The sequence below is a fragment of the Pleuronectes platessa genome, chromosome 20, assembly GCF_947347685.1.
Source record: "Pleuronectes platessa chromosome 20, fPlePla1.1, whole genome shotgun sequence".
Classification (NCBI taxonomy): domain Eukaryota; kingdom Metazoa; phylum Chordata; class Actinopteri; order Pleuronectiformes; family Pleuronectidae; genus Pleuronectes; species Pleuronectes platessa.
The window spans coordinates 3626515-3642433 of record NC_070645.1 but is presented as its reverse complement, the minus strand read 5'-3'; the positions used below and the strand labels follow the sequence as shown (position 1 = coordinate 3642433).

At 39.8% G+C, this 15919-nt stretch overlaps 1 long non-coding RNA gene across 3 annotated transcripts in view; it reads right to left on the bottom strand.

Moving 5' to 3' along the window:
* The window catches only part of LOC128425464 (uncharacterized), a 154339-nt gene that overhangs the window by 12050 nt on the left and 126370 nt on the right, over positions 1-15919 (bottom strand). The window contains exon 4 of one of the 3 annotated variants that reach the window (XR_008333146.1): positions 5887-5905. The exons of 1 other annotated variant lie outside the window; for it this stretch is intronic. This is a non-coding gene — a long non-coding RNA (uncharacterized LOC128425464). Of the gene's footprint in view, positions 1-5886; positions 5906-15919 lie in introns of those variants that run through there. One more of the 3 variants, XR_008333139.1, reaches the window with a different exon arrangement.

Here is a 15919-nt window from a genome sequence, read left to right as displayed (position 1 = left end):
TGTGCACAGAGATCCTGTCTGTCTTTGTTTAAAATTAAGAAGAATTTCCAAGCTCTTTCTTCTTTCAATTTTGTTTGTAAGTTGTACATCCATTTTAGAATTCTTGAAAACTTGAAGTGGCAGTTTCTCATTTTAACTTGATTTCAGCACTTAATCAGGATATAATTATTAGAGAACAAAAAAAAAATCGACAAAGTGTTATTAAAATTGTATCTGTTGACACTCTCTTTTGAGACACAATATCAACATTTTGAAAACTGGACAAATTTGCCCCATAGACGTATTATAATTCTTCACACAGGTTTAATTTCACTTCACATCAAATGGTTAATCATGCATTCAAAGTGTGATAAACATTCTGGCCAGCTGTATGTGACACTGAATATTCAAAACAAATTTATATTTTTTCCAGATAGGTTTATATACAGATTAGCTGAACACGACTGTGCTTTCAGGGGTAGCAGGCACACAGCGCAGGAGACACGCTGCTGGCACACACTCCCTGCCATCCTCCTCCTCCTTCACCTCGGATGACACTTCTCCACCACCTGCATTCATCATCAACTGTGAATGATGTATGAGTTTATCAGGATCCACATTAGCTGATGCAAAACATCAGCTTCTCTTCCTGGGGTCACATCAAAACATGACGCAAATGATAAAACTATTCTGAACGATACTGCCACATGAAATAATTCAGAAAGGTATAATTTAGAACATGATAAAACACATCGTTATACTGGCATTGGATCACCTTTTTTTTTTAAAGTGTATTTTGTAGTCTGCTTTAGCAGTCTGAAATGGGGGCTCAATGTACGACAGCAGCAGAGCTGCCAACTCTCACGCTACCGCCGTGTGACACACGCTTTTGCATGTTTTCACACGCACTCACGCCACACATCCAATTTCTCACGCCAAAAAAAAACTGGATCTTTGAAGGGAAGCGCATGACTAAATCTATTTTAACTTGTTGACGAGACGAGACGAAAATGTTGGTGGTTGACTAAGTCACGATAATTTTTTAAAACATCATCGTATCAGGCCGTCATGAAGTACCAGGAGCGGGCGAGTGTGTGTGTGTGTGTGTGCCCCAGATAGCGCACCGGTCCCGAGGCTCCGCCCCCCGCCCCGCGCACTCGCTCAGAGACACAAGACCAGAGCTCCTTCACGTGAAGGAGCTGGTCACTGACTCACCGGCTGCTCAGTGGAAACAGTGAAAACACAGAGTTTCTCTGGTCTCAGCTGATCAGAGCTCAGCGTCTTGATCAGAGCAGAAGCTGCAGTTGGTTTCTACCGAGCTGCAGTTTCTGTGTCCGCCTCCAGCCTGACCTGCTCTCACTTTTCGTTTAAATATTTCGCCAACTAAAATATATATTTTTAAGCTATTAGGCTGCAGCTATATGTTTTTATTTATTTAAAAATAGGGTACTTCTTATTTCATACATTTTCCACAAATACGGGGAGGACTCAAATAACCCTACAAAGGTCTGTGTTTAATTTATTTCAAAGTAGGCCGACACTTGCCTGTGTATTTTCTTCTCTTCATAAGCGTTTGGTTTTTCCTTTGTTGTAACAGGTAAAAATATCAATCAAATGTCAACAGTTTTCTTTATTGTTGTTCGATAATTTCATAAATGCAACAAACCATAGTTTAGTATAGTATAACTTTATATAAAACTTTATTAGCTTTGTTATCAAATATGTTTTGCGGCTCCAGACAAATTTTATTTTGGGGAAGAGGGTCCATTGTGTTGCTTAAAAAGGCTACTGTTTAAGCACTTTATTTGTTGCACTTTTTTGTCTGATGGAAAGTGTGGTGGGAGGCGAACATAAATCATTAACTGCTCTTAAGAATACAATTATTTAAAATATAGGTTAGGTTTCAGTTCAGAATTAGTTGAAAACCATTGTAATCAAAATGTCAATCAACCTACCTTGGTCAAATCTTAAACAAAGGTCTATTAATTAGGCTATATTGTGGTCATTGAGGCACAACAATAGTTTTCTGGTTGAATGTTCAGCTCAAGGCTAGAAGGCCCTACAAGTCATGATCAGAGGAACATGAATCAGAAGAAGAAGAAGTTCAGGTATTGCACATCTTTAGCATACCACCCAAAAATCCACTAGAATGCAGGAAACAACATCTACTTAAACCAACATTTCCTGGGGGTGGACCTTCAGCTATGTCTTTGCGTCACAGAATGTAACCAATGTTGTCCATCTCCAGTCGGCCGCTCCTATCAACGACTTCGGGCCCCAAAGGCCACCAGAATGCAGCGAACAACATGGATACAACGCCAAATTCCAACAATTCCCTGATATTTGAGCCACCAACGTGTGTGGCTGTGTGCGCGGCAAAATGTTGGTCACCCCCGACAAAATCTCACTCCAAGGTTTTTTGAAAAGTTGGCAGCTCTGCAGCAGTGACCTGCAGTAATTGAGTCACGGTAAGTAAACACCGGCTGTGAACTTGGTGAGGACATGTCGGACTCAGTCCGCAGAGCCCTGAGGCCAATCCCCTGCTGTTGCACCAAGAGCTGCTCACCTGTTCATTTAAAGTTCGGTGAAGCTCAACTCACAGTTGTACTCAAAACGCTGAACTGAAAATTTATTCGATAATTATAACATATTTACCACTGTGCACCTTTGTCATGATCAACAATAAACATAGTGTGTATCCAAATTGCACCAAATTTGCCAAAGCAGTTCCTTTGGCCTTTAGTTAGAAGTAGATGGGACTTTTTAAGATAGACAAATTACCTAAATCAAGACAATTAGAGATCGGTCACGTTATAGTTACATATAACAAATGAGTGATGCTGTCAGCTACTTCTTCAATTTCAGAATTTGACATTCAACCTTAGTCAGCATAACATTAGCAATTAGAGCTGCTGTCCTGAGCCTGCTCCTCACTGTCTTAGAGCAAGTGTGTCAAGCATGGTGTTGACATGTATATTCCTCTCCTATCTTTACAAAAAGCAAATCTCTATGGCACCAAGAGGCTTTGGTTCCACATACATTGAAAGAAAAGGTTGAAACGAGGACTAGGCTTTTAGTCTTTGATATTTTAAAACATTGCCAGTAACCCTTGAGAAGTAGACAACAGCCTGCTAGCATGTTATTGGTTGTGCATTGTTGAATATCTATATACAAGGTCATTGTTTGCTTAAGTAGGTGGAATTTTTATTTGATAAGATGGAACATATTAATAGGGCCAAGAGAGCATCCTTGTGGAGTCCCAGAATGCTTCCTCTGTGTTCTACTGGATATCAGGATCAATCTATGATGAATAACATCATACATAACTGAAGTGTAATGGCCCTGCTCCCACAGTAGTCTTTTTATCAATTTCTTTCAGGCAATCATCTGTCATTTGTGTAAGTGCTATGCATGTTGTGTGACCTTCCCTTTGGTTTGCTGGTAGTCACCCATCATATTCGCAACAGAGCAACAGCCTTGTGTTTGATCAAACTCATTTGTTCCAAGAGTAAGCACAGTTAACCAACATATTGGTTTCTCGTTACAAGCCAAAAAAGGCAGCGCAAGTTTTCTTGATAGGCGAAATGAACTTCAGTGTGTTTATGAGAAACCCAGATATTTGGTTTGGCATTCCTTTGCTTTATCATATCCCTGCCATTCACCCAAACAACCTCCTACTGACTCTGCTATCATTAGTAAATCAAGCACTTCATTCAGGTTTGTTTGTTTGCTGCATAGTTAGAGGTGATACAGTAAATTGTTCTTACACTATCAAGCAAATCTCTCTCCTAAATGTGTTTTAAGGCATTTCCATTATTCCTGCTTTGTTTTAGCCCACCGAGCCAGCCTCCTTACCACAGAGAGGAAGACATTTTTTAACTCTGTTCTAATGGAGGAGTCTCAACTGTATGTTTTGTTTAATCGCATTGTCCAAAATCAGACAAATGGAACAAAACACTTCATCAGAGCCGCTTAGTGTTCCAGAAAATTCTGCATGCAAACCTGTCTCCCCGAAGAAAAGAAAAACAAGAACAATCTGTTTTATTCAAGGGAGCCAGTGAATTTCCTCCTATGAAATAGCAGTCTATATGCATTTTCATTTGTATATAAGTTATCATGCATAATAGTTATCTCTATTTATGTTTGTGCTCTGTGGGGATGAGCGTTATTTTTTTTGCATGTGTGCAAAATAACTCATGGCCTCATGGAGAGATTTTCACTAAACTTGCAGTATCAACAGATGATTATCTATCGGAGCTGATCAGTGAAAGGTCAAGGTAAATCTAACATGGTCATAAAATATAATTAATTTGGGTATCTCCCAAATAATAGAGTTAGAGAGACATTTTTGACCAGAAAATTCTTTCCCATCACATGATGCCATAAGATAAGTTGATGATGTCACAATTAAATCAGAAAATAATAATACCAGCATAGATCCAAAATGCATTTTCACCAGTATTGTAAAATAGATTTTGGAATCTTTGGTAATATCAAACCCTGGTATACATTTTTTACTTGGAAATTACATCACTGGTTTGTAGATTGCCACCTGGTTGTGTATGTACAGTGTATTTAGGATAGTGTAGATAGTAGTGTCAAATTGACAAGATCAATGGAGTTTAAGTACGAACAGTTGTTCTTTTGTTATGATTTTGCCCTGAGAAGTTTTACTGAAAGAGTCATTTCAACCAAGTGAACCGTGCCAGGAGCTGTGTTTGTATCCGTGCATCTACACATCTGTGCTGCACAGGATGTTGGACCTTGTTAGTCTGTCAAGGTGATTTGAGGTCCTTACGGCAAAGAGCGCAAAAAGTAAAGGTCAGACATGGCCTGGGGGCAAATGCGCAGTCATCTACTAAGGCTTCAAGTGGTCTATGGGCTTGACTCTGAGAAGAATTCCCCTATGGAATCTGACAGAAGATGCACTGCCCATATCAAATACTTCAGCTGACGTTCAGCCAAGGCATCCCAGCAGACAGCTCACTCCACAGAGCAGCTGCATCACACGTTCTCTCACTGCTTAGTGAAGAGGGTTAATTCTTAAGTCCTGTGTCCTCATGGCTTTCACAACAATGGCAATTTATCAGGGGAGTCCTCTTTGTTCGGAGCTAAAATTACCATGGAGCCCCCAGTGTGCACACTCAACAACACATCGCCAGCACTAGGCTGGAAAGTTGAGAACTCATTGTTAACTTCCTCTATTGCTGACTGACTGAAACAAAAAGTTCTCCTGGAAATGTGTATGATTATACAATAACAGCGGAAAAGTACAACTTGTTTTGCTATAAATTAAAAAAAAAATGTACATAATATTCACATTATAATTAGTAAATACCATGTTTGAATATTACCCCCACGGCCTCCATTTACAGATATTACACATATTGGCTCCCACAAACTACATTTTTACACCTGTGTTGAACTCTAGTACATTCAAATACCTGAAAATAGTATGGTACATTGTTGGCATTCATTTAAGTAGCCAGCAAAAAGGCAGTTCTTGGGCATATAAACAGTGTAAGTAAAGCCCTTACTAAACCTGGTGGGAATATCACTTGGGAGGGTTTCACCAAATTATATCCGAAGGTCAAGAAAAACTCAATCAACAAGATATTTCCACAAATCATAGAGACAAGCTACAGCCTCTGCTGATTAGAAAATGATTCACCATCATATCACATGATAATAGATTTCATGAAGAAGTCATATCAACACAAGAAGCTAAGAAGTATTGAGACTTAATACAATAAATGTATTAATTATGTATATTAAATTATTTACAAAAAAAGTCATTATATCAGATAACACTGATTCACCTTCTTGCAGTGTTTCAGAAAGTGAAGAGTCCTCCTCTGCCAGGCTTCACAGACCAGTCAGGAAGACAAGTGGTCAGGGAGAAGCAGCATTGCACTGTGACACCCATCTGCAAAGTCATTACATTCTCAGATTAAAACCTATTACTAATACTGATTGCTAAAGCCCAATGAGGCATAAAATGCAGTTTTTTTGCGATCAAGGGTGAAAGAGTGATGGAATGTGGAGGCAGAGTGGCGAGGTTGTTTCCATCGGGCTGCACTGAGACAGGCAGCAATGGCTGACTGATGTTGTTTTCCTATCTTGTGCTTAACCCATTTATGGATGTACACACAGGCCTACATAGGGCAGTATATACAGCATGAATTATGCAGGAGTATCCCATTAACATCACACCACCTTGTACTGATAAGGAGTATAGAATTTAATGAATGTATGAGTACCTGCTTCTAATGGATCACCCCTTACAAACACACACACACACACACACACAAACAGGTTCATTTGTTTTCTGGCCTGAATTCCGAAGTGACGACTGGTCATTAGACAAATGAATGCAATTATGTGTGAATAAGTGGGGGCTTATACGGGCCAAAGAATCTTCAATGTGGAAAGAGACCATGCTGGTGTCTAATTATGACATCGGCACAAACACTGAAACAGTGGCACTACATGCATTCAGTACATGTGCATAATGTCAAAAGTTTCATGAGTACAGTCACTAAATATCGGACATACATGCTTAGACTGTTATACACAATATGTCCTAAAATTGAACAGTTAACCTAATTAAACATTTTGTGAATTCAGTTTCTTTCCAATATATTGGGGGTATGTCTGGTTAGAGTCTAATAACTCTGTCAATAAATCCCATGTTCTGACCAAATCCGACAATGAATCATACGAACTAAGTAATGTGTGTCAAGCTGATTTCTAAATATCATTATGATCCCAGAACGCTTTCATCACCTCTGTATCAAAATGGGTTTACTGTATTCAACCACTTGGACCTAAACAATGTCAGATAGAATTTACATGAGACCTTGTTTTAAGACAGTCCTCTGCCTAATGTTAATAGCTTGAATTTATATAGCGTCTTTCAAGAGAGCCAAAGACACAAGTCGGTCGGGGAAAAAGAGAATAGAAAGTAATTCGCACACAAAACAGGACATAAACAAAGTTTTTTGAAGCTGTCCAGAGGTGCAGCATTGCCTAAGACAGCTATGAATAATTTTGCTGCTGTTGATTTCTTATTTTATTCTCATTAATAGAATACATATATTGTGCTAGTATCTGACTCGGGTTTAAAATGGTTTCGGATGTATCTGTCCAGCAGAGATTATAATGTCCCCCATGGTGACCACTTGTTAACTATCTCTTGCATAACAAATGGTGTCCCTCAAGGCTCCATTCTGGTACCACTCCCTAAGCTGCCACAATTTCATAAGCCATCACCCAATGAAATTAGTCCCAATGTGGAACTGCAAAACATCTTGGAATGCTTTACTGAACTTTGTCACGTCAGTAACTCACTGACTTACTTTTTTATCACCTTAGAAATGTTGCTTGAGTGTAAACATGTCCCTATCAGGCAGATACTGGGAGACATGTGCATGTTTTATAACTAGCAGACTTAATAACTGTAGGACTCTTGTTCCTGGTCTATCCAAGCAAGCTATAAATAAGCTACAGATAATTCATTCACAGCAGCATGTGTACTAACCAAGATGGGAAAGAGAGCACTTCTCACCTTTCCTGTTGCCTTTAAGCGTTAGAATGAATTTCTAATCATTCAATGGACTTGCCCCTGAACACTTGTCTGCCATGTTTTTAATGTAGACTTCCTCTAGATCACTCAGGTCCTGACACTGGCCTTTTAGCCATTCCCAGGACGAGAGCGTTGAAATATGAGGGGCAAGCTTTAGTGTCTGTGGTCTTTGCCTCCACAGCTTGCCACTGGAACGGGGCCATCAAAATCCTCAAGTACCTTTAAAGTAGTTTGTTTTAGCTGAGCAGTCTCATTTTAGTTTCATTTTAATCTTGCCTCTTCATCATTTCCCTATAGCTAATGTTTATTGTATAATGTTTATTGTACATTGGATTACCTTGATTTCAACTTTGCTCTCCCATCAGATTGATTTATCTTTTTCCGTTGCTTCATAGAGCTCTATTGCTGTCGAAACACTATTAAAAGCGTATCTCTAAGCCACACTGACGTAATGGGGAAGACATTCTTTTGTCATTGTAATGAAACACACTAGTTTAAACTTCACACAACTTCACACGGGTAACTTTAGGAACTCATGCCACGTTAAGAGCTCTCCACCTATAGTCTTTCTCAAAAAGTGTTAACAGATAATGACAGAAGAACAGCGGTTTTGAATATCGCCTTGGTTCAAGCTGTTGGATAGAACTACTCTTGGCCTGATGTGATGTCACTTGGTTCATCACTGGTTTGTTCGGAGGCTTGAGACTGAAACTTAGCAGACGTCTGTTGTCATTTGCTGTGGCTGCGCTACATTCATAATTTAATGTGACATACTGAACTGTTGGTAATTGAGTTGCACTCTGGGTGATAAATATGCAAGGTTTTCTAGAGTTCCTTATTTAAACACATTTCCAGGCTTTGACTTTTTCTTATAAATATTTTGTTTATTTGTTCATATGCATACATTTTTTTTGTGGGAAAATTTAAATTATTGGTTCTAACCATATGTTAAAATTTGAGTTACATCAACAAAATGTCACTTTTTCAGTATCAAACTATTACATGAAGACATGATTCAGCTCAAATTTACAGCATCACATCTTTTGAATTGCATGAAACTTTTCCCATAAAGAGCAAATAGCTTTACAATTCCAAAACATAAATATCCTTTTTTCATTACTGCATTTTCGACAGAGAGGGAGAATAGCTTGATAAAATGTATTGAGTGTCACTGGAGTGGGAGACTATTTATACTCAAATGTAGACCAAATTTTTAATCATGGAGGAGAGTTCAATTTATTGCACAGTCATATACAATCTTCGTCAGTAACACAAAATCTAGGATGTGCTCCTGGTAAATTTTTTTGGGGAAAAACATTATTAGAATCGTCAGAACGAATGTTTTGTGAGAGTGAAATTTGGACTGAAAGAGCAGAACTCATATGTAAAATGTGGTAGTAAATACAGCAGGACTTCCCAGCAAAATACTTTAATTTCTATGGCCTAACTTGGTCTCTAGGCAACATCAGTTTGTAGATATCGAGCCCATCTTATAAGAACGAAGAGAGGACACATGTTGAGTTACAGGCGGGAGTGAAAAAAGGTCAAACGAAACATGGGCAGCTACATACAGCTGACCCAAATCTGACCCCTTGATGATGCTGATGTTGCAAAGATCAGGAAACTTTTATTTATTTATTATTTGTATCAGGAAACTGGCTTGGGTGTCCGGGGCTATAGCCCCAAATCATTTACTGTCGCCACTTTCACTGGTACATTACTTCGCATCTGAACACCAAGACATAGAACAGGACATCATCAATAAATAACTATATCGAACCCTTTACAATAGAGAGCTAGAAAGTGAATATCCGGTGTGATTATCGGTTTGTGTGTGAAGAGGGGCAGAGGCAAGCACACACACACACCCACACAGAAAATAAATTATTCCCGCAGATTATAATACAAGTGTTTTAACATCTTTGTTGCAGAAGAAGCAACAACACGCCTATCTAGGAACATAAATATGATTTAAGCAGGTTTTTATAATGATCAGTTCTAAAGCCCAATCCCATTTCACCCCTTCTCCCTAACTCTCAGCCCTTCCCCTCAGTTTTGTGCATTTACGTGAAGGGTTGCTGTGTCCAGATCCTTGTTGGGATGGAGGGGAAGGGCCAAGCTTTTGGGCTGTACAGCCCTCAAAAGGGAAATTGTTCAGACCCACATTCAGACGAGGGCTAGGAGAATTTTCCAGAAAGGCTTGCGAATCACCGGTAAGCTGGGAGAGAGACCCACAAGTTAATGATTTAAGCATTATTATTATGAAAATAATTATAATATCTGAGTTTAATTATGGTTTCAACGTATTATCTATTATAATGGTTTTGGATTGTGTAGCAGCAACTGTGGCTCTAACATGATAATCGCGTATTTTCACATAATACCCCCCCTATTTGAAGACACACGGTGCACTTGATTGCACCTGCATATCGCATCAATGTTACTGAACTTAACCGCTCCACGAATAAAAAGCATCCTGCCTGGGTTCCATATAGACCCCTGCTAGCAGCCTGTGTGCTTTTGATTCATACGTGAAATAATACCGAGCATCCGAGCTTTTCAATTTCAAACTTCATTGATTCACCTACATTAGCATAGATGTTATTAGGATAATATAGGTTTGTCTCTTTAGGACCTGCAAGCAATAGCATTGGTTTATTTAAGATTTCCACAATGTTATTACAATGACATCGACGACTACTGATGATGTAGCATCTTCTTGAAGGGCTGTTTTACTGTCAAGTGGACGGCCCTGATATGTATCACCGTCCCCATTCTTCTAACCGTGCACGTATGGGTTCAGACATGCAGACATTCGAGAGGAAAATATATTCCAGTTCAAACTGAACATAGACATGTGAGTCGTGCCCATTTAAGGCCCCGTCTTCTTCATTATGCACATTTAAAGTCGAGGTGGGTCACAATTAGTCAACGTGGCTGTCGCGTTCCAGAGGCTTAGCCAAACAATTACGGAAATAGAATTAATTGGCCTAGCCTGCTTAAAATGGAGATGGACCAAGTCTGTTTATGTGGTTTGCATTAATCTATCTAATGTGGAGTAATGGAAATTGTATCACTAATAGACATAAATGCAGACACATTTCCTATTGTTCATGCCTTCAAGATTATAAACATTAAAAACTGCTCAAGTTATTGAATAATATCATTTTTGGTCATTCCTTTTTTCGTACTATTCAAAATACACTAAAAGCTGCAGAATATGCATTTTATTGTGAATTATCATCCTATTTTAGCATTTGGCAACAAATCCATAGCCATGAAAACTGAGGCCATTATTTCAAGCAGCCTCTCCACCCTTGGATATTTTCAAATCGACCAGAATTTGGATATTGTCCAGTGCTCAGTTCAGCAATTGCTCTGTTCGCTAGACTACAAATCTGTATCACACAGGCCGCATCACAAACTGGGGATGTAGAGGTTGAAAATCTTGGGCATTTACCAAACTGTGTGGTCTGACAAATGATGCGATTATGGTGCATTATGGGAATTGAGCAACCCAGAATTGCTGGCTCCTAGCAATTCTCCTAAACCCTAACCCTAACCCTAACCCTTTTTTTTTATATGATTCTTTCAAGTATCACTGCTTTATAAAGGTGCAAAATTAAAAGTTGCACATCGTTGTCTGTGTCTGCCACACAGTCTCATCATCTTTGTGGACCAGTTAGACCTTTTTTTTACATTACATTACATTAGAAAAATCTGTTTTGCCGTTGTATCCAACAATTTCTCACCACTGCCCTCTCAATAATAATAATTATACCAAACAGGATGTGTTGGCCAGTGTCACCAATAAGCAAGATACAGGGAGGAGGGGACTTTCCATCACCGAATCTCAGGTTAGATCAGAGGACACCCCTATTATGGAGAGGCTTTTGGGCACACGTCTGCCAGCCCGAGTGAATAAGTCTTCCAACTGAATCACGCAAGCCGCTGTTGCAGTCACGGGCGAAGGAGCTCTTTGCTTACTCTCTTCCTGAGGGGCTGTTTGTGGCATAGTTTATCAACTTAAAGGGGACATATTATGCCCATTTTACCACAGTTGATATGGGTCCTTGGGGTCTTAATGAAATGTCTGTAACATATTTTGGTCAAAATACCACAAGGATAATTTAAACAGCACCTTTTTACCCTGTCTAAAACAGCCCTCCTCAGATTGACCTGTTTTCAGTGCCCCGCCCCCCTCACCCCCGGTGAGCCTGGCTGCGAGAGCCCCAGCTCCCCAGCGCATCCCAGCAGTGGGAGCAGTGGGAGCCTGAGCTGGCACAGCAGCAGCATCCTTCCACAGTGTTGAGTCAACGTTTAGAGGTGTCCCAGGGGTCCCTTGTTTATGCGGCCACTTAAATGTCTGACAGTAGCAGCAGCGAGCTAACGCTAGCCGGTCTCCAACGGCCCGATTAGCTCGTGAGCTAGGGGCTCCCCTAGCCGGGGGGAGCCTCTAGGGCCAGTGGAGCCCGGCTAGCTTTAGCTCGCGAGCTAACCGGGTCGGTGGAGCCCGGCTAGCATTAGCTCGCGAGCTCGTCCAAGGCCATGTAGCCGGACTCCCTACCTGGGCATGGTGTGACTATGACGTTTATTTCGGTCGTAATCCCATTCGACACACTCTAGCGTATCGTTTCTGACATAGAGGATCAACAACAAATCGCGGGACTTATTTTTTTCCAGAGTTTTTGGGACGGTAGACATGCCAGATACCCAAATTAATGTGTAGAAGCACTACAAAAGTGGAATTTTCATAATATGTCCCCTTTAAATTTCTCAAAGAGTGAGATGAAATCCCCGCATTCTTGACTGAAGCAACTGAAGCCCAAAGAAAATAGGTAGATCGCCCTAAATCGCAAGTTTAGAGCATCTTTCTTTTCTGTGCATAACCGAACACATTCCAAGTCATATTTTATTCTAGGTTTTACACACAATAGGAAACTTGTGGTGAAAATGAAGTGTGACAACAATACTGTAATTAGGCACCAGATGTGAAAAACATCTGCCCTTTTTCTGAGTGATAATACCCTTAGCACACTGAGAGGGGGATAGTTTTCTATCAAATTAATAGGCTGAAAATACATCCGCTGATAAACAAGTGGTGTTTTCCTGCCTTATTAGTAGTATCTATAATGGTATACCACGTATAGCAGGCTGCCTTATTATGGAGGGATCATTGCAGAATGTGCCACTGTTTTGGATGCGATTGTATTTGTTTGTGTAATGAAGCCATCTGCTTTCCATTCTCTCTGTACAATTCCATTAATTAGTGCCACAGTTGATATTAGAAACACAATATTGAGAGATAGCAGGGAGGGGAAGTCTGCAGAGATGACGAGATGACAGAGGGTGGAGAGGAGGGTGGAGAGGGGGTGTAGAAGTAGAGCGGGGGGGGGGGGGAGGGGGGAATGGGGAAAAGAAAGAAAAAGAAAAGAAAAAGAAAAGAAAAAGAAAATGAGCATGGCCGGGAGTGATTGCAAATGCAGATGGTTATGAAGCTGAGGCAGATGGCGTGTCAGATTGATTATTGTCACCAGCGCTGCATGATAGATACAAGGCGAACGCTGAGCTCTCCCCTCATTTCAGATGACACAGAGTGATAGAGACGTGTCAGCTCGCAGGGTTAATCTCAACGTCATCCAGGCTGTTCCGAACCATTTAGGCCCATCCATGTGTGCCAGCCCATTCATTCCTGACAACCGATTACACCTGTAAATAAATAAGGCCTTGTGCTTGTGATTATGAAGCGGGCAGGTGGGCTTTTGCTTCAGTGGATGTGTCCGCCACGGCGCCTCAGTGATATCTCCTCACAGCAGAGGGGAGCATTCTCTCCGGCCCCATCATTTCATACGGGTGGCATTTCAGCTGACCCATCTGAGAACAAAAGCAGCTTATGGCTGCGTCTCAGCCTCCGGCGTGAAATATCAAGAGCCAAATGACATGTGACAATATGTTGGATGTAAGCTGGGCTGTATATGCTCTGATATGAGCCTGCTTTCCACTGTGACGTCTTTGTGTTTCATGGGGAGCGCAGCGCACTCGAATCAGAAGCTGTTCACATTTCTCTCACATGAAGGGACCAGAAATCACAGGGATGATGGGATCATTCAATGCTATCGACAGTGATGCATTTTGGGTTCATGGCTCCATTGGTGAATTCTACTATAAATAATATATTATAAATACTTTAAACATTGATACACCTCTCCATTCTGCAAAAAAAAGCGGTACAGCACTTCTGTCTGTACCGCTTATACTTTAAGGGAGCTGCAGCTGACATTTGGTGAGAAGCCTGGACGGGATGGCAGCCCAACAAGGCCAACATACAAAGAAAAACAACCATTCACTCCTAGATACACACCTACAGTCATTTTGGAGTCTTAACCCAAGAAGGAGTACAAGGAAAATCAATGCATACATGGGGAGACCATACAAACTCCACACGGATAAGCTTCGGCCAAACGCAGATTGGAATCATCTTGCTGTGAGGAGACAGTGCAAACCACCCATCAGTATTAAAATGTATAATTTCATCAAATTAAAATTGATTTAGTTCAATTAAAAGTTGGGTCTCCAATAATTGCTTCGGGCTTGTTTGACAAAAACAAATGAAGGCTGAAAAAAAGAAATTATGAAAGAAGAATTACAGGCCCAGGGTCAAAATAAGGCTGAATAAACTCCCGGTGCCTTTTCACTGTTTAAATTAAATACATTCAATAATATAATCAATATTTTCAAAACGTTGTTGGTCTGGATGACTCATCAAGTATTACTGTCCCGTTAAGTCACTGTTTGTATGTATCCACTTTGCTTTGCTGAGCAGTAATCGCATCCCACTGTTGCAAGTTTCATAATAAAGCCCTGTTGAAAGGTGTTGCAGGGTTTCCACTGAAATGATTTTAACTTGAAATGGGCACTGGAACATTGAGTTTGTACGGACAGTGTAACACAGTGGCTTATGGATACAATTTCAAAGTAAAAGCCCTCAACATATTATCATTTCACTGTTTTCTTTTTTTTTATACTTTAGTTTTTATTGAGTTTTTAGCACATCTCAACTACACATAGTAAGATCAACTTGCAGATGTTAATTCAGTGCAGATAAAACAAACATACAGTAATGAACAAACAATTACAACAAAAACAAACAAAAACGGAGCCTGTGGGAAAACTTGGTGTAGATAAAAAGATGAAATACATACCTATGTAAAGATTAAGCGCAGCTCAAGTAGCTGCCTTACACTTGAATGCAAACAGACTGTGAGCCAGTGTCCTTATAGTTCGTCTAAGTAAAGTATCCACTTCTGCCATCTCTTAGCATACAAATCTAACCTCAAACGTATCACACAAGTCAGTCGTTCCATTGTCCTTATTTCCTGAATGACATCAAACCATTGTTGCTGTTTAGGTGAATCAGGTTTATACCAGCTTCTAGTTATGGTTTTCCTTGCTGCTGTAAGGAGTACTTTTACCAAGTATCTGTCCCTCTGTAGAGTAACCAGTGAAATGTGACCAAAGTACAAGACAGTGCATGACAAAGGAATCTTATATCCAAGCACATTAATAAAGATTAAATGTACATCTTTCCAAAATGACTTCAGTTTTTCACAACTCCAAAAAATATGCGTGTGGTGTGCTTCTAAGCAGCCACACTGTCTCCAACATGGTTGGGGTGTTGAAGATGCTTTACTGCTGATTTTAGGTGTAATAAAAAACCGCACCAAATTTTAACAGTTGAAAACCCTCAGTTGTTGTGAACTTGTGGAAGTATGTTGAGTTTCACACATATCGTACCATACATCTGATGAAATGTCTACATTTAATTCTTTTTCTCACCTTAATTTTAGATACAATGTTGAGTTGCCCTTACATTCCATAATACTGTCATAAAACATGGAGATTACTTTTACACTTTTACTATTTGGTTTATATGCATTGATCATATTCTTTATAACTGGGTTTATTTCGTGAGAAATTTCCATCTTCAATTCTTTATTATAATAATCTCTAAATTGTATATACCTAAATAAGTCCCGATTATGAAGAGAAAATGTTTCTTTTAGTTTTTGGAAAGTCTGTAATTCTTTGTTTTTTTCCATCAGTGTACACACTGCCTTAATACCTTTTACTCCCCATTGCTTAAATATGGCATCATTTCACTGTTTTCACTCTAAATTCAAAATAACTGTTTCCGCAGACTAATTTAACTTAACCATGGCAGTTCACCACCTCAGATTGTCACCAAGACAATAACAGGGCAATCTGAGGTATAATTTCAAAGTAAAAGCCCTTGGCAATATCATATTTTCACAGTTTTGGTTGTGGCAACAGAGAAGGAGATTCTTCTGGCACAAA